Source organism: Herpailurus yagouaroundi, unplaced genomic scaffold, assembly GCF_014898765.1.
Source record: "Herpailurus yagouaroundi ecotype Mexico unplaced genomic scaffold, PumYag 29, whole genome shotgun sequence".
Classification (NCBI taxonomy): domain Eukaryota; kingdom Metazoa; phylum Chordata; class Mammalia; order Carnivora; family Felidae; genus Herpailurus; species Herpailurus yagouaroundi.
The window spans coordinates 29,612,383-29,630,971 of NW_024412377.1; the positions used below are offsets into that span (position 1 = coordinate 29,612,383).

Sequence of the window (18,589 nt, forward strand, 5' to 3'; positions counted from 1 at the left end):
TATGAATTCCAAAATAGTTGATTTGGTATGATTAAAGATCTTTAAAAAGAAAGTAGCTGAACTTTTTAATAAAATAAGCTTTAAAAGAAAACTATCCAACTACAGCAAAGAGGACCTATTAAGATGCTAGCCAACCTCATATTTTATACTGTAACATTATGTTTTTCAATTACTCAGAACTCTAAAAATCTAAATGACTACTTCCCACTATTTTTATAAATTTTAAATATAACTAAAATTATAAATAAAAGAAATTATTTAAAAAAGTGAACCAAAAGCAATAGGAATGATTTTATCAGACAAGCATCATTTGTAGCTCCTAATGAAATAATAGGCCTAGTCAACAGTATCAGTGGTTGCTAAAACTATTAGGTGAAAGTAGATGAGGAACTCTGTAACAGATGAACTGACATGGCCTACACTCACTAATAAATCTTAAAATTACTATGAGACAGGGGCACCTGGGTGGTTCAGTCAGTTAAGCACTGGACTCTTGGATTTTGGCTCAGGTCATGGTCTTGCATTTCAGTGGGCTTGAGCCCCGAGTCAGGCTCTGAGCTGGCAGTGTGGAGGCTGCTTGGGATTCTCGCTCACCCTCTCTCTATCTCTCCCCTGCTTGCACTCTCTCTCTCAAAATTAAAAAAAAAAAAAATGTTTTTAAGTTACTGTGAGACAAAGACATTATATCCCTCCTGATATGTTGCTACATAGATAGGAGGTACACAGAACCATCTAAGAAATATTCTTTAAAAGATAAAAATTTTATTATTTTTTATTTTTTTTTAATTTTTTTTTCAACGTTTATTTATTTTTGGGACAGAGAAAGACAGAGCATGAACGGGGGAGGGGCAGAGAGAGAGGGAGACACAGAATCGGAAACAGGCTCCAGGCTCTGAGCCATCAGCCCAGAGCCCGACGCGGGGCTCGAACTCACGGACCGCGAGATCGTGACCTGGATGAAGTCGGACGCTTAACCGACTGCGCCACCCAGGCGCCCCTAAAAGATAAAAATTTTAAACTGAACCTTAATCTGTCTGACTCTAAACATCAATGAACAAGAAATAAAGAAAATAAAGGAACATATTAAATACACCAGGAAAATAAAATCAACCAAATTCACAATGTAAAAAATGCTATAGGTTAAATGATGCAGTTGGTTCAACAAATAAATGGTATTTTAACGGGGGGAAGGAGTGGGGCACCTGGGTGGCTCGGTCAGTTAAGCATTTGCCTTTGGCTCAGGTCATGATTTCACAGTTCATGAGTTCAAGCCCCGCCATCGGGCTCTCTGCTGCCAGCACAGAGCCTGCTCTGGACCCTCTGTCCCCTTCTCTCTCTCCCCATCCCCTGCTGTCTCTCTTAAAAAATAAATAAACATTAAAAAAAATTTTACAGGGGAGAGGGAGAAACTTATATATGTATTACATAGATATAGATATGCATATATGGGGTAATGTTAAGAGACATAATAACCAAATGTAATATACAAAGATCTATTTTGGACTTTAATTCAAATAAACCAGTTAGAAATAGATATTCAGCAGCTGCCAAAAAGAATAAGGAAGGTCTAGGGGCGCCAGAATGGCTCAGTTGGTTGTGCACCCAACTCTTAATTTTGGCTCAGGTCATGGTCCCAGGGTTGTAGGTTCAAGCCCCAAGTCAGGTTTTGCACTGGGCATGGACCCTGCTTGGGATATTCTCTCTCATTCATTCATTCTCTCTCTCTCTCTCTCCCTCCCCCCTCTGCTTGCACTCTCCCTCTCTCTCTCAAAAAAAAAAAAAAAAAAGAATAAGGAAGATCTGATTTCTAGAATATATTGCTAATTGAAAAAAGTAAAGTGCAAAGGAATATACATAGGGGCACCTGGCTGGCTCAGTTGGTAGAGCAAGCAACTCTTGATCTTGGGGTCATGACTTCAAGCCCCATACTGGTGTGGTGCCTACTTAAAAAAAAGAGTATACCTAGTATACTACCTTATATGTAAAGAGATGAAAATAACATATGCATCATTTCATTTTGCAAAAAGAAACAGAAAAAGAAAACAAAAATTAACAGGCTAATAACTAACTTCCACTGGGGGGAGGGTGACCAAGTGGAAAGGCTAGAAAGAGAGGGATGCTTCTTAATATACCTTTTTGTACAGTTTTGATTTCTAGAATCATATTAGTAAAAACAAGAATGGAGGGGGTGCATAAAAATACAAAAAGAAACAAATCTGACTATATTTCAAATGAGTAAAATAACCCCAATGAAGAAAAAAAGGATTAATTCAAGTAACTTTTTTTTTTTTAATTTTTTTGAGAGAGACAGAGCATGAGCAGGGGAGGGGCAGAGAGAGAGGGAGACAGAATCCAAAGCAGGCTCCAAGCTCTGAGCTGTTAGCCCAGAGCCTGACGTGGGGCTCAGACCCATGAAATGCAAGATCATGACCTGAGCTGAAGTCGGAGGCTTAACCATCTGAGCCACGCAGGCACCCCCAAATAACTTTTAAACAGAATATTTTGACGATATGCTCTCAAACTGAAGATAAAAAGAACAACAAACAAATGTCAAATTCTTCTTGGTTGTTTTCCCTAGGGGTATAAATACAAAAATTATGAAGCTACTTTTTGTGCATTGTAGGGCTGAGCAAATGAACATATGCATACATATATGTGTATGTTTGTGCATACATATGTGTCACACACACACACACACACACACACACACACACACACACAGCTGTTGATGGGAGCCAGCATTCTCATTGAAGAAGAAAGAGGAAACAATTATAGAATGGGGAAAGGGGAAAGGTAAAGAAAAGCCCTAAGAGGCTAGATTATAATTGGAAGTATCTGTATAAAAACTCACGATTTCTAGCTCTGTCCTCTAAAAGAGGCTAAGAGCAATGATACTCCTGTAGCAATACGCAAACCTAGCACTCAGATTTTGGGTTCTAAACCAAAAAGAAACACCATTCCTCAGTAAAAGAAACCAGGACTCCTTGAAAAAACAGCTAATTTCAGGGCAGGGATAGAAAAGGAAACAGATGGACCTGGAACATTTTTTTGTTCCAAAGTTAAGGAAACAAACATATGATAGAAACATGTCAAAAGAAACAGGATCGAGATTGAAGGGCCAAATCCCCCAAATTTGAGACTCTCAGCATCAAAGAAGATGAGCAACAGGTTACAATCTATTAAATAAAAATATGGGGCACCTGGGTGGCTCAGTCAGTTAAGCATCCAACTCTTGATATTGGCTCAGATTGTATCTCACCATGGTATGATCGAGTCAGACTCTGCACTAGGCATGGAGCCTGCTTGAGATTTTCTCTCTCCTTCTCCCTCTGCCTCTGCCTCTCTCCCCCCCCCCCCCAAAAAAAAAAAAAAAAAGAAGAATAAATGAGGGTGTTTTTGGATGCTAACTGCACACATGCTGAACAAAGTTTGAAGTTTAAAACTTTCCTCCCTTCCTCTGTTTATACAAAATAAAATAATGAGTTTCTCAAAAAAAAAAAAAAAAAAAGGAATAAATGAGGCCACACTGATTCAAGGGTAGATGTGGAAAACCACTATTTTAAAACTATCATAGTAGGGGCGCCTGGGTGGCTTGGTTAAGCATCTGACTCCGGCTCAGGTCATGATCTCGCCAGGTTTGTGGGTTCAAGCCCCACATTGGGCTCTATGCTGACAGCTCAGAGCCTGGAGACTGTTTCAGATTCTGTATCTCTTCCTCTCTCTCTGCGCCCCCCCCCCCCCCATGCTCATGCTCTTTCTCTCTCTCTCAATAATAAATAAACGTTTAAAAAAAAAACTATCATAGTAAAAACTAATTTAGGAAAGAACCAACAATGGATGCTAAATCAGGTAGAGGGAGGGGGAGGATTCTGATAAGGAACAAGATATTTACATAATCTAGAGGTACTGGGGCACCTGGGTGGCTCTCTCGGTTGAGGGTCTGACTCTTGATTTCAGGTGGGTCATGATCCCAGGGTCATGGGATTGAGCCCCGTGTTGGGTTCCAGGCTGGGTGTGGAGCCTCCTTAAGGTTCTCTCTCTCTCTCTCTCTCTCTCTCTCTCTCTCTCTCTCTCTCTCTCTCTCTCTCTCTCTCTCTCTCTCAAATATAAATATAAAATATATAATATATATATATTTTTACAAAACATATATAAAATATATACATATATACACACACACACAATCTAGAGGTATTTCCCCACAAATTACAGCTGACCCTTGAACAACAGAGGTTTGAACTATACAGGTCCACTTATACACAGATTTTTTCAATAAATCTAATATAGTACTGCAAATGTGTTTTCTCTTCCTTATGATTTTATTAATACAATTTTCTTTTCTCTAGCTTTAAGAATACATTATATAATTAACACAAGATACAAAATATGTATCATTTTTGTTATTGGTAAGGCATGGTCAACAGTATACTATTAGTTCAGGATTTTGGGATTCAGCAGACTTTCAACTGCTTGGGAAGAGGGGGTGGCACCTCTAACACCCATGTGGTTTAAAGGTCAACTGTACTTAATTGGAAAATAAGGAGAAAATAACTGTTAACAGAAAAAAAATGAGAGTGGAAAAAAGGGATAACATCTTAACCTATAAGAGGGACACATTATGCACCTCTGATTGTGATAATGTGAAGAAGACATGACATTATTTATATAGTATTCCAACCAAAAAATTCAAACCTAACTCTATTCATGAGGAAACTAACTCATATCGAAGAATATGATATAAATGGGCTCTTATTCCTTAAAAATATCAATATCATGAGAAACAAAGGCTCAAGAACACTCCAAGGAAGATAAACAATATAAGGCAACTAAATGAAATAAAATAAACTGAACTGTATCTTGTACTAGAAAATTTATTATAATTTTTTTTTCAACGTTTATTTATTTTTGGGACAGAGAGAGACAGAGCATGAACGGGGGAGGGGCAGAGAGAGAGGGAGACACAGAATCGGAAACAGGCTCCAGGCTCTGAGCCATCAGCCCAGAGCCCGACGCGGGGCTCGAACTCACGGACCGCGAGACAGTGACCTGGCTGAAGTCGGACGCTTAACCGACTGTGCCACCCAGGCGCCCCGAAAATTTATTATAAAGGATATTATTGTGACAACTGACAGAACTAGAAATATGGATTATAGCACAGATAAAAGTAATTAAATTTCCTGAATTTGGTAAATGTACTTGTTTATGTAAAAGTGGTAAGAGGCATGACGCATGCAACCCATTCTCAAATAGTTCAGAAAAAACAACGTGTGTGCACAAGTATAAAGAAAAGAAAAAAGCATGGGCAAAATATAAACAAAAGGTTCAACTGGGTAAGAGTACAGGAATTCCTTAGTATTATTCTTGTAATTTTTCTGTAAACCTGAATTTCAAATTCAAAAAAAGAGGAGATTGGAATATGACAGGGTATTAGATGTTATTGAGGAATTAATGTTATTTTGGGGAGTATGTGGTAATTCTGAGTTTTGCGGGGGGGAGGGTTAATGTCCTTACCTCTCCTAGATAGGAGAGATACAGTATACACCTAAGTATTTATGCCAGGAATTTGCTTTAAAATACTCCAGATGTATCGCCATAGATGAGCCTCGCAACTAAAACGTAAAGGATAAAAAGACAGCTCAAGATGTGAAGACAGCCCTACAGGATTTGATGATGGACGGTCTTTCACCTGTCGTAACTATAAAAGATGTTCTCACCTCCTGTTAGGTGGCAAAGATTATTTCTGCCTCATGGTGAACTGGCATTCGAAACACTAAAGCTACAGATAACACCATGAAACAAGTACAATTAACTAACGGAAGAAAGAAAGAAAAAAGAAACTCAATCACACAAGGTATGTTAGGAGGGAAAGTATGGTTAAGTCTACCCTAAAAAAGTACGTTTATTCAAAACACACTGGCGAACACAATTTCCCGGGAAAAAGAGTCTAAGAAATCGCGTCCATTCATTCACCAGTGCTCAGTTCATACCAAAGAAAGTCAAACAGAAGTTTCGCCACGACCACCGCGCACAGGTCATCAGGTCATGTCGAGAGAACCCTCTGGGGTTTCCCACCGGACCCTGCAGCGTAGGCTTGGCGGGGACAGCCGCCGTCTCCCCCGCGAGGTGCTCACTGCGGCGCCCACGGGGACGCCCAAGGGTGGACGACCAGGAGGGGGTCCCGCCCAGGGCTGGCGCGGACCGGAGTTCGTCCCGCGCCGGCCGGAGGGCGACCCGACCCCCGGAGCTCCCGCGCCTCCGTCAGCCTGCGGATGCTGCGGCGCGAGAGCGACGTGGGGAGGCTGGGGCAGGCCGAGGGAGAGGGAAGGGCCCGGACAGGGCAGCGGGAAAGGACGAGGGGACGGGGTGCGGCAGGAGAAGGCGGGGGGAGGTCGCGCACCGGCCAGACGCTAGGGTGCGGGTTGAACCCGAGGAGCCCGCGGACGCCGGCGGCCCAACGGTGCGGGGAGGGGGCTGGGGCCACAAGCGGCAGGAATCTGCCCTTAGTTACCTCCGCCGGGGCTCCTGGCCCGTCCGGGGCGGGGAAGGCGAGGCCGAGGGCGAAACGGGCAGCGCTGCGAGGAGGCGGGAGGGCGACGGCCACGGGCCCAGCGGGCCACCGGACGCGAGCCTGTACCCTGGCGACCGCGGCGGGCGGGGAAGGAGACGGCGGGCACCGCCAGGGCGCCTGCTCGGAGCCGCCCGGGAGCGCGGGCGGGAAGCTCGCGATGCTCCTCCTTCCCTCCTCCTCTTCCAGGCTCTGCAGGTTCCCGCCCCTCGTCCTCCGAGCCGCCCCTTGACTCCGCACCCTCTCCCGGCCTCCTTGCCTCCGCCTCCCGCTCTCCTCCGCGGGCTCCCTTCGCTCCCCCCACCCCCCTCCGGTCGCCTCAGCTTCCGCCGGGGGTTCGTTCCTCTCGCCGGCGCGCTTCCGGGAATCGCGTCTTGCGTGCCCGGGAACTGTGCAGTGCTTTTCAGAGAAACTGTTTAATAACCGACTGATGGGCCACTCGCGGGACGTCCGCTCCCGTGGGGAGTCCTTCCCGGACCCGAAAACAAAAGCCCCCCCCCCCCCCCACAGATCCGGTGGGCAACCTACAGCACTAAGGGAAGTGTGTCTGTGCTCGCCATCCTAGTGACTTGTTCGTCTCTGACACTGTTTTGGCTTCCTTTGCCCCAGTCTTGGGTCCAGCCTACTGACTCGGGACAGGGGTCACGAACAAGCAGCCCGGACTAGCCTGGAAAAGCATTTTTTTTCTGTAACTTAAATTTGAATGCCTTAGGCAGTGGCATGCTCTGTTTTCCCTCCTCATCTTCCTTTTCACATGTTATGAGAATTATTTGGAGAGTTTGAAAAAACATTGGCGCTCGGGGTCCACTACTAAGGATTTTGATTTGATTGATCTGGGATAGAACCCAAGTTTCTCTTGCTCTTCCTAAAAGTTCCCCAGGTCTATACTCGAATTAACATTAAAAAATAAAAATAAAAAGAATCGCACACTTAAAAATAAAATAAACAATTTCTCCAGGTGATTCAAATGGGAAGTCAACGTAGAGCCTGATATGTATATTACCAAATTGACATTCTTAGTCATAATACTAATTCCCAGCATCATGAACATTGCGTATTGGCCTCACTTGAGTCTTCTTCAAACAGGTGACAGGTGACAGTGCTAACTCATTATCTTATCATATATTTTTGATTTCTAGTGAGATTGAACATTTTTCAAATATTTATCCATTTGTCCAATTTCTTTTTTGAATTGCCTCTTTATATTCCTTGACCATTTGTTCAATTGCAATGTTCAAGTTTTTGTTATTCTAAATAATTACTTATGAGAATTAAGTAATTATTCTGCCAAATGGAGCAAGTCTGCCATTTACCGTTTAATTTTGTTGATGTAAGTTACATGAGAATGTGAAATAACTAAATCTATTTGATAAGGTTTTCATGATTCTTATCCTCATTTAAACCAAGTTTCAGCTCCTGTCACCATTCTTTTTTTTTTTTAAGTTTATTTATTTATTTTGAGAGAGAGCACGGAAGCACAAGCAGGGGAGAGGCAGAGAGAGGGGAGAAGAGAAAACCCCAAGCAAGCTCCATGCTCAGTGTACAGAGCCTGATGCAGGGCTTGGGGAAACCTTGACCTGGGGTTTGGGGAAGGGGTTACTTGATCTCACAACTGTGAGATCATGACCTGAGCTGAAACCAAGAGTTGGATGCTTAATGGACTGAGCCACCCAGGTGCCCCCACTATACTTAAAACCAAAATAAAACCACACATCTAGAAATTCATTTTCTTAGGCTCCATTTCCGTTGAATTAGTTCAATTTAATGATCATACTACCATCTCATGGCTTTAGTTTTTTTAGAACAGTTTAAGGGTCACAACAAAACGAAAGGACAAGAACAGAGAGTTCCCATGTGACCCCCTGCCCCCACAAAAGCATAGCCTCTCACCCATTATTAACATCCCTCACCAGATTGGTACATTTGTTACAATTAATGAACCTACACTGACGCATCATCATCATTCAGAGTCTATAGTTTACATTATGATTCACTCTTGGTGTTGTACATTCTGTGGGCTTGGATTTTTCTGTAATTTATTACTAATTATCATATATGACAATGTTGTGTAGGGACTTTGAGAGTTTGGGGGGAAACTGTGTGACAATATTCCATGTTAAGATGTCCCTTTTCTTGGTGTGCCTGGATGGCTCAGTCCATTAAGCGTTGGACTCTTGGTTTCATCTCAGATCATGATTTCAAGATCATGAGATCAAGTCCCACATCGGGCTTACACTGACAGGCCAAGCCTGCTTGGGATTCTTTCTCTGCCCCTCTCCTACCCACACCCACTCACTCTCTCTCTAAATCAAATAAAATTAAAAAAAAAATTTTTAAAGACATCCCTTAAAGAAATTGTGGTTTATATACACAATGGAATACTACATGGCAATGAGAAAGAATGAAATATGGCCTTTTGTAGCAACGTGGATGGAACTGGAGAGTGTTATGCTAAGTGAAGTCATACAAAGAAAGACATATACCATATGTTTTCACTCTTAGGTGGATCCGGAGAAACAACAGAAGACCATGGGAGAAGCGAAGGGAAAAAAAAAAAAAAGAGAGAGAGAGGGAGGGAGGCAAACCATAAAAGACTCTTAAAAACTGGGAATAAACTGAGGGTTGATGAAGGGTGGGGGGGGGGGTGGGTGATGGGCATTGAGGAGGGCACCTGTTGGGATGAGCACTGGGTGTTGTATGGAAACCAATTTGACAATAAATTTCATAAAAAAATAAAAAGGCGTCCTTTTTCTTAAGACTTTCTTGCCTCTGTTTTGATGGACCATCTCCTATGTAGAGCTAGCTCTTCCCTCTCCTCTAATCCACATCTTTTTCTACAAACACCAAATTAATATTAACACAGAACAGGTTAAATATTTCTCTTAGATCCATCTAAGTCCTATAACTTCATTTTGGCCAGAGTACAATATCTCCTATAACAAACACTCCCCAAATCTCCATAGGTCAATGCAACTAAGCCACTTTTTTGGAATGAAGCTTGCTCTGCACTGCACCCCAAAATATTTTTCAGGGGTATACAAAAAATGAAATCATGAAATAACTAGATAAAATATTGTTGAATATTTTTTGATTTCAGAGTATGGAATGTCTTTCAATGTAACATATAAAGAATTAGTTTTCTTGCCATCTGAGATGAGAATTTATTTCTAGACGACACCCTCATTATTTAGGAAAATGCCTTGATAGGCCTGTGAAATTTGCTACTGAATACCACTGTGCATGGCTCTTCTTTTTCCTCAGCACACAAGGACCATGTGTCTGGGCCCCTTTGTATCTAGATGCAGCCATGTGGCTATTTCTTGCCAATATGTGTGTCAGGGATGCGTGTTATTTTAAGAACAAGGCAGTGAAGGGCATTTGTGCCTTTTCTTTTTTTTTTTAATTTTTTTTTAACATTTATTCATTCTTGAGACAGAGAGAGAGACAGAGCATGAATGGGGGAGGGTCAGAGATAGAGGGAGACACAGAATCCGAAACAGGCTCCAGGCTCTGAGCTGTCAGCACAGAGCCCGACATGGGGCTCGAACTCACGGACTGCGAGATCATGACCTGAGCCGAAGTCGGACGCCCAACCGACCGAGCCACCCAGGTGCCCCCATTTGTGCCTTTTCTAAACTCTCTCTCTTTTGACCTCTGCTTTTTGAAAGCAAAGAAGACGGTGGAAACAAGATGGAAGCCTTAGGCAGAAAGCTAGGCATGCACAATGGGAGGATGGACCTTAGACGTCCTGACCGAGAGCCCCAACAGAGGACCACCCAGGGAGCATCATGTTCCGCCCATCTAGTAGTCCGTCAGTGGTATAGCATCCTGGCAGAGGAAGAGGGAAATGTGTAGTCCCAGCTGCACTTGTGCAAAAAACACTGGGTTGTTCTTATTTGACCTGTGTCTCCAGAATGGAAATAATGTGGTTTCCTACCCCTTGCAGGTATTTTGAATACAGTTTGGGAAAGGACATGCAGTAGTTGGCTAATTATTGTATAATTCAGACCTGCCACTCAAATGTTGCCACCCTAGGACCCACCCAAAAGAAAAAAACTATATAAGCCCACATCCTGGAGTTTCCAAGCCCCTTTGTCTCTTGCCCCCCTTCTCCCTTGGAGTGTACTTTAATAAAACTTTGTTCTGCTTTCCTTTCGCTGCCTGCAATTCTTTACTGTGGCAGTGAAAAGAACTGAGGCTTCTTTCTTTTTCCATCTACTTTTCCATAACAAAAAAAGTCAGGGTTCCTGAACAACTGAACATAGCTGCCTCTCTACCGTAGCTACTTCTACCATAGCACTGGATAGTAGCTAAATGGTTGCTTTAAGTCATGGGCCTGGGCTTTTGTTGTTGTTGTTTTAGTTTAATCACTAAAATCTATTTCACAATAGAATGGTGACATTATATCATTAACATGGCTCAGTTGCTCAGTCAATTGAGTGTCTGACTCTTGATTTCGACTCAAGTCATCATCTCATGTTTCATGGGTTCGAGCCCCAGATCCAGCTCTGTGCTGGCAGTGCAGAGACTTCTTGGGATTCTGTGTCCCTCTCTCTCTGCCCCTCCCTGCTCACTCTCCCTCTCCTTCTTTCTCTAAATAAATAAACTTTAAATTTTTAAAAAAGAATTAAGCACATCTACCTTCTGTGTGTCGGGCACCATGCCATCGATGAACCTCTAGAGGCGTAAGTCCCAGATCCCAGCCCAAAATTGATTACGGATGTTTTTCCAGTGTTTCCTACCATATTCTTAATAGGTTTCTATGGTTGCTCTCTATAAATGCTATAGGCTGTTCGCTCCCTTGCTCTGTCAGATGTGGCCTCCTTCCACTGTCCTGCGGACACTCTCACATTTCCATGTGTGCTTTAGCAGTATTTGAACTGACAGTGCACTTCATCCTCAAATTTTCTCTTATTCTCAGCCTACAGTCTGGGGAACTGAAGGCCAAATGTGACCCCACTGACCATCACAGACTGCTTGTTCACTGAGCCTTTTAGATGAAGCCACCAAGAAGGATTCTTAAATTTATTGCCATACACAAATCACTGTCCTTCTCATGCTTCCTACTGGGCAGCTGACTGCATAAGGTGATGGGCTTGGTCTTTTAAGGCATTTTGGCTTGCTACCCCTTGTCTAGGCTTGGTATGTTTTATTGAGTAAATCACCCAGCCCTCTCAGAGAGCTGTTAGTTTGGTTTATCTTCACCAAGGATGCAGAGCAGGAAGTCTTCTCACAACTTCAGAAACCACAGCCATCCCTGTGTCTCTGTGTAGGATAAGTGGCAGAGGAGATACTGGCAACTCAGCACCATTTATCTCAAAGATTATAGAACGGAGGTTCAAGTCCACCTAAAGTAACAAACACCTTATATAAATCTTGCTCCAGTTATCACCAAAAAAAAAAAAAAAAATCTCCAGCAGAAAAATTTGAGAACTAAGAATCTCTAACCTAGTCCCACAATCTGCTGTGTTCCCATTTCTAGACCTTAGGTGTGACAATAATGGGATAGCAGTGGCTGATTTTGCTGTATGGCCATCAGACCTACAGGTATTGGTTTAATTCTGAGGTTGACTTTCTACACATTCATTACTTAAAATTTATGGAAATGACTACAATTTGCTAAAACAAAAAATTATTGAATGCCTATTATGGGTCATACACTATGGTAGGTATAAAGAGGGGAAGACAATGTCCCTAGTTCAGAAGAGACTCATCAACACTTAAATTACAGTGTAGTAATAAACTCCATGATAGCAGTATACTCAGTGCATTTTCTCTACCTGAGATATGAGGAAGTCAGAAATACTTAAGATAGGTCTTAAACAGGGAAGAGTTCAGTTTGAAGCACTTCCATTTTGTGGTGCCTTTGGAATTCAAGGTGGAACTATCTAGTGAACAATTAGATACATGGTTCAGAAGCCCAATGGAAGTGCTGTAGATATAGAATATGTAATCTAAGCATCAGTATCTCTTTTAGCCTTACCTGAACTTTTTAAGGATTGCCTCCCTTTAACCTATAATGATAAATAAGAGTTCAATGGACAATACCAATTCTCACGAGAATGTCAGAGGGGTGAGAGTGGTGTCATGAAAGCCTAGGAAGGATGAATCTAAGAAGGAATAGACAACCATGTGAAAATCTGAGTAAGGTCAAATAAAAATAAGCCTGAGCATTCCCACAGCCCAAGTTTTGGTGTTTTGTAGCTACAGTGCCAGATATATAACAACTGAAATCCTTTTGGTAGCAGATAATAACATCAAATCTGAGCTTGAGCAAGAGAAGGAATTTATTGAGATTCTGGTGTATCCCACAGAATCTAAGGAATGGTTTCAACAACCAGGAAGGATTATAGACATGCTCTGTAGAATGGTGCTCTCCAGTAGAAATTTCTGTAATGGTGATGGGGCACCTTGGTGGCTCAGTTGCTTGAGCGTCTGACTTCAACTCAGGTCATGATCTCAAGGTTTGTGGGTTTAACCCCCATGTCAGGCTCTGCGCTGACAGCTCAGAGGCTGGAGATTCTGTGTCTCCCTCTCTCTATTCCTCCCCCCACTTGAGCTCTCTCTCTCTCTCTCTCAATAATAAATAAATAAGCATTAAAAAAAAAGAAATTTCTGTAATGGTGAAAAGGTTCTATGTCCTGTCCAATATGGTAGCCGTTAGCCACAATGTAATGAGTACTGAAATGTAAGTACAACTGAGACACTGATTTTTTTTTATTTTATTTTAATTAAATTCAAACAACAAATGTGGGTAGTGGCTCCTGTATTGTACAGTACAGCTCTAAAGCCTTTCCACTAACATGACTCAACTCCAGTTATTCTCAGTTCACAATTGCAAATCTCTTGGAGGGAAAGTGCAAACAGTGCAGTGGGGAAGGGATCCACTCCTGGATCAGTTAGCTATGGCTAGGATCACATAGAACAGAAATGGCTGCTGAGGGCTTATTTGTGTGTATTTGAGGCCATTATTTCACCACAAGGGGAATCATTTTAAGCTGAGGTTTATTATAAAGGTGATGAGTTAGTTATTTAGAATAAGAATAGGCTACCATGTCAAAGAGCCCCTACAGTAAACCAGCAGCCTAAAGAACAGAGATGTTTATTTCTATGTAACTATTACAAGGTGCATGGTTCAGTCTCGAGCAGTAGCTCTCATCCATACATTTATTCAGAGATTCAGTTTGCCCCAAGATACTTGCTCTGGCATCCTCCACTGTCTTGTTGCCTAATCAAACTGGGTCATAGTGGATTCCAGCCAAGGGAAGGGGAAAATGAGAAAGTATGTCCACAGTCTTAAGATCTGAGCCCAGAAGTAGTACACAATATTTCTGTATATGCTGCATTAGACAGAACATGATCATGTGGACATTTCAAGGGAGTCTGGGAAATGTAGATTAGCAATGTACCCAGTAATACTGAAGGAATGTTTTGGTGGACAATAATTATTATGGACAATTAATTTGGTGGACAATTATCACAAGTAGTTAGATTTAAAAAATAATAATACAGATTTCCTGCCTTCAAAGTTATCACAGGTTTGGTGAGGAGACAGATGAATATTTAGCAATGACAAAGGAATATGCTGTAAGAATCCAAAGACAAGAATGACTCAAACTTTAAGGTACATATGAATCACTTGATACTCTTATTAAAATGCAGATTCTGATTCAGTAGGCTTGGGGTGGGTGAGACCTTTTTTTTTTTTTTAAGTTTATTTATTTTTGAGAGAGAAAGAGAGCAGGGGAGGGGCAGAGAGAGAGGGAGAGAGAGAGAATCACAAGCAGGCTCCTCGCTGTTAGCGCACAGCCCATCATGGGGCTTGATCCAATGAACTGTGAGATCATGACCTGAGTCAAAATCAAGAGTCAGACACTTAACTGACTGAAGGGGTGGGTGAGACCTTGACATGTGCTTTCTTAACAAGCTTCCAGGTGATGTCATACTCCAGGTCCTGGGACCACACTTTGAGTAGCAAATAGTTGCAGGTTTGGCAGAGGGAATGACAGTTGAGCTACACGTATGTGTTATGGTGATTAAGACCAGGTTTGGATGTCACTGGCTGATTTAAACTGCCTATCTTTAGGGGCACCTGGGTGGCTCAGTTGGTTAAGTGTCTGACTGTTGATCTCAGCTGAGGTGTTGATTTCAGGGTTGTGATTTCAAGTCCCACACTGGGCTCTGCGCTGGGTGTGAAGTCTACTTAAAAAAAAAAAAATGCTTACCTTTAAGCAAGATTTTTAAGACCTTAAGTAAGGTTACTTAAGGTAACAGAGAACCTTACTGAATTTAACAATAAAAGAAGCCAAACAACAAATGATTGGCTTATTAATGCAGGGGGTCAGCAGGTTTCTTGCAAGTTTGATGAGGCAAGGCTCTGGTTCTATTTTTCCCTGATTCTCTTTGCTCTGCCCTTTGTCTTCAGGCTGGCTTCTTTTGTGGTACAGTGAGAATATGGCAAATCTACCATTCTATAAGGAAAATGTAGTTTATCTCTTTTTTTTCTGTAGCTGAATATTTTTTATGAGCCTCCACTCCAGTGTGTAGCAGGGAAAGTCTTTGCCTTGACAATTAATAATACTTCCACTTCTTTGGTAAGAATTTCAAATAAATATTGTACCTTGTGGATTTTCTTCTCATTCCACGTAACTTACAGAGTAGACTCATAGTGATAGTGGTAGGAGGGGCTATGTGCCCTAAAGGCAATGGGGGAGAGAGTGCTTGTGTTCAAACTTTGTTTTCTGTATTTTTACCCATCACTGTTTCAGGATGTTTGATACTTGCTTCTGATCTCTTGCACTGGTATCTACTGTGGCTCAGCTGCGAAGCCTCTTTCTCCCTTGAGGATGCTACATTGCCCACCAAGGTTCAGCCACATCCTTTGTCTTTCCATTCTGTGCCTTTCAAATGGATGCTCTTGTTCTCAACTTCCCCAGAGCATGTGAGTTATATGCTTTGAATTTGACAAAAGAGCTGAGAGCAGGTCTTTCCTTTCCCTATCACATTACCATGTTTTATTCTGGTAGGATCACACCCATATTGTCTTTTCCAATGACAGAAAATCTACTCTACTTTCACCTTTATCCTCAACCCCATGCTCATGAGATTTTTATCTTGAAATACATGCATCTCTGATTCCTTGTTTCCACTAAGTCAGAGGACTTTTTCCTTCTCCTCCTCCTCCTCCTCCTCCTCCTTCTTCTTCTTCTTCTTCTTCTTCTTCTTCTTCTTCTTCTTCTTCTTCTCCTTCTCTTTCTCCTTCTCCTTCTCATTCTTCTCCTCCTCCTCCACCTTCTTCTTCTTCTCCAGATAGGACTCCTCTTACACATATTCTGACTCTTCTCTGGATTGCTCCTGCATTGTGGCATATGGAAAAATGCCATATTCAGACTTTAATGTTTTGACTTTGATATTTTAACAAGAAATTTAGAATACACTTTTGTGAATGAAGCTGAACTGTTCAGACAGTTGTCTTGTTAAAGAATCAAATAATAATTTTACTTGGAGACTTGAAGCTGAAAATGAAAACTTTGCTTTAGGTGGTATCTATCTTCTATATAAAGAAGTGAATGCCACTGATTCAGTGAATGGGTAGTGCACTGGCTTTTCACTGTGTCAAGGTGGCTAGACTGAATCCCTTCCCTGTATGTTTCTAGCTAGAGTAGACCACAAGGGAGATTCTTATGGGAGATTTCAAGGGCAGAAGTGAAGCAGCTACCTTGTAGCCCACATGTCTGGTCCCTTACCTGCTGGCTTTGCAGCTGCTCTAACTTCCCTTGGATCCTCTTTCAAAGTCTCCAACTCCTGGGCCAGGTATAAGTATTTAGCTCCCTGAAGAAGGCCTCGGCTTCTGCAGGACATCAGTACCACCAAAGTCAGAAGCAACAACAACAAACATGGATTTTGGTCCATCCTCCTGATCTCCAGCTCATGCTTGTAGGGCCCAACGTGTCCTAACTGTCTTAGATTTTGCAGCCATCTTCCCATGCTGCCTGACTGCTCTATGAATTCAAGCTCCACATCTGACACAAAGAAAGAACCTTACAGAGACTGCTTAAATCAGTTCTCTTGATTGCATAATATCAAATTCCTGTAAAAATATACCACATACACACACACACACACACACACACACATTTTCTAGTGTTTCTTTCTCAGAACCCTGCTGTAATACGTAAGGCAATAATACTTTAATGAATATAAAATTACTTCCCCAAATATTCTTTAAAAATATAATTTCTGCTATGGTAGCAAAAGGCTACAGATGTCTCAGGTCTTACACTATCACACCGCACCATCCTGGAAAAAAAAATCTATTTCCCCAACCTGTGCTTCACTCCAATTGGAACAATTTAAGTCACGCATCCACTTTGAGTCAATCACTAGTCCTAAAAAAAAGAAAGAAAAAAAAAAGCATTGATTGGTTTAGGCTTTATTTAAGTGTCATTCATAGACTAATCACTGTGACAAGGTGAGTTGCAGGATTGCAGTAGCAATAGCTAATTATGGATTTTCCCTGTCACCTGACATGCGGCCATTTTATACTTAAGTATGCTTCCCATTGACTTGAAAGATTAACGTATCATGTACTTGGACAGACAATTGTCTGGAAGCCATTTTGACAGTCTTCCAGTTCAACAAAAACTATTAAACTGAATCACGGCATTGGTTAGAGTTGTCAGAGACAGAATACTTTCTCATAGCAAGTACTGTGGGTCCATATGTCCTCTCAGTAATGGGGACTCAGCCTCTGATTTGTCTTCTGAGACTCTACTTCAGAACAAGCCCCTCAACTGTGTAACCTGATAGGTGGACTGTGCGGGGTTCCCTTGATAGTTTACCCAGCTGCTGTTTGGTCTTTATCTATAGACGTGTAACAGTTCTATTGCAACATGCATTGTTTTAATTTCAAGTCCTAAAGTCTCCTCTTGTTTAAAGAAAAACTGGAGTTCTTCTTTCTATTTTCCGAAAACCCATCAAAAGGGAAAGGACATCCCACACAGAGGAAAAAAAGTTAAGTCCAAAAGTAAGGCTGGTCCTAAATTCCCTGGCCATCAAGACAGAACACAGGAAAGAATATACATGCTTTTAGATAAGGCTTTATATCTTCACTGGGTGGTAAACAAGTGTGTTCACTTTGAGAAAACTTATCTGTGATTTGTGTACTATTCTGTATGTTATTTCAATTAAAATCAGTTTTTAAAAATCATACATTGGGGTGCCTGGATGACTCAGTCAGTAGCATGTGACTCTTGGTCTTGAAGTCATGAGTTTGAGTCCCACACTGGGTGCAGAGATTACATACATACATACATACATACATACATACATACATACATAAAATGAAAATAAAAATCATATACTAAAAACTAATATTCAAACAAAAAATTCCGACTAAAATAAAAAAGAGATTTATCAGCTCCCAGATTCACCTTTAAAGGATGAGGAGGATTTTGATAGGAAAGTGGAGAAAGATCATGAGTTCAGGTTTTTGGGGGTGGTTTTCTTTCTTTTTTCTTTATTAATTAAAAAAAAATTTATTTTTGACAGAGAGAGAGAGAGACAGAGTATGAGCAGGGGAGGGGCAGAGAGAGAGGGAGACACAGAATCCAGAAGCAGGCTCCAGACTCTGAGCTGTCAGCACAGAGCCCGACGCGGGTCTCAAACTCATGAACTGGGAGATCATGACCTGAGTTGAAGTCAGACGCTCAACCGACTGAGCCACCCAGGCGCCCCTCTTTATTAATTTTTAAGGGGACTAAGAAGACAAACTATTTGATTAATCTGAGGGTGAGAAATATCTTTTTCTCAGATGTTCTCTCTCTTTTTTTTAATGTTTTATTTATTTTTGAGAGAGCGGGAGAGACAGACAGAATCCGAAGCAGCCTCCAGGCTCCGAGATGTCAGCATATAGAGCCCGAAGCGGGGCTCAAACCCATGAACCATGACCTGAGCTGGTGTCAGATGCCTAAACCAACTGAGCCACCCAGGCGCCCCACTTTTTCCCAGATGTTCTGATGAGGC

General features: G+C 41.8%; 1 protein-coding gene and 1 long non-coding RNA gene across 9 annotated transcripts in view; both read right to left on the bottom strand.

Annotated features, from left to right (window-relative positions):
- CPLANE1 (ciliogenesis and planar polarity effector complex subunit 1) overlaps nucleotides 1-6,742 on the bottom strand; it is a 127,405-nt gene extending 120,663 nt beyond the window's left edge. For 5 of the 8 annotated variants that reach the window (XM_040495600.1, XM_040495586.1, XM_040495577.1 and 2 more), the window contains exon 1: nucleotides 6,509-6,739. The gene's annotated coding sequence lies outside the window, so the exon portion shown is untranslated. Of the gene's footprint in view, nucleotides 1-5,987; nucleotides 6,084-6,508 lie in introns of those variants that run through there. The other 3 variants (XM_040495591.1, XM_040495560.1, XM_040495603.1) reach the window with 3 other exon arrangements.
- Nucleotides 6,743-15,556: 8,814 nt separating this feature from the next.
- On the bottom strand, nucleotides 15,557-17,797 carry LOC121040948 (uncharacterized). The gene is made up of 3 exons (XR_005795501.1): nucleotides 16,892-17,797; nucleotides 16,312-16,415; nucleotides 15,557-15,919 (listed from the first exon to the last, which is right to left on the bottom strand). It is a non-coding gene; the product is annotated as an uncharacterized LOC121040948 (long non-coding RNA).
- Nucleotides 17,798-18,589: the final 792 nt, after the last annotated feature.